Source organism: Dipodomys ordii, unplaced genomic scaffold (assembly GCF_000151885.1).
Source record: "Dipodomys ordii isolate 6190 unplaced genomic scaffold, Dord_2.0 Scaffold113, whole genome shotgun sequence".
Classification (NCBI taxonomy): Eukaryota; Metazoa; Chordata; class Mammalia; order Rodentia; family Heteromyidae; genus Dipodomys; species Dipodomys ordii.
In genome coordinates this window covers 4,828,266-4,828,789 of record NW_012267329.1, presented here as the reverse complement: position 1 = coordinate 4,828,789, position 524 = coordinate 4,828,266, and the positions used below count along the sequence as shown (strand labels likewise).

The 524-nt window shown below is 44.8% G+C and overlaps 1 pseudogene; it reads right to left on the bottom strand.

Annotated features, from left to right (window-relative positions):
- LOC105995013 overlaps window positions 1–524 on the bottom strand; it is a 4,052-nt pseudogene extending 3,528 nt beyond the window's left edge.

Sequence of the window (524 nt, the reverse complement as noted above, 5' to 3'; positions counted from 1 at the left end):
AACAGAGCAACTGCAGTGAGGTGGGAGGTGCAGGTGGAGAAGGCTTTCTGGCGGCCCTCAGTGGAGCGCATCTTCAGGATGGTGATGAGGATGTACATGTAGGAGACAGCTATGATAATCACTGTGATCACAAGAATGGAGGCAGCAGTAAATGTGCAAAGAAGTACGAGGGCACTATCTTCAGAACAAGCAATTTCACGCAGAGGAGCAAAATCACAGAAAAAATGATTGACTCTGTTTGACCCACAGAACACTAAAGAAAAGAAAGTAATAGCAAAGAATGAAGCATTAAAACAACTACCTATGAAAGCCACTATAAGTAACTGGAAACAAACTTGTGTGGACATTTTGGTTGAGTACAGCAGTGGGTTGCAGATGGCCACAAAGCGATCATAAGCCATGGCAGCCAGAAGGAAGCCCTCAACTGCGCCAAAGAGGAAAGCTGTACACATCTGGATGACACATCCATGGTAGGAGATCATGTTTTTGTCCACCAGAAAGTTAACTAACATGTTGGGTGTGAC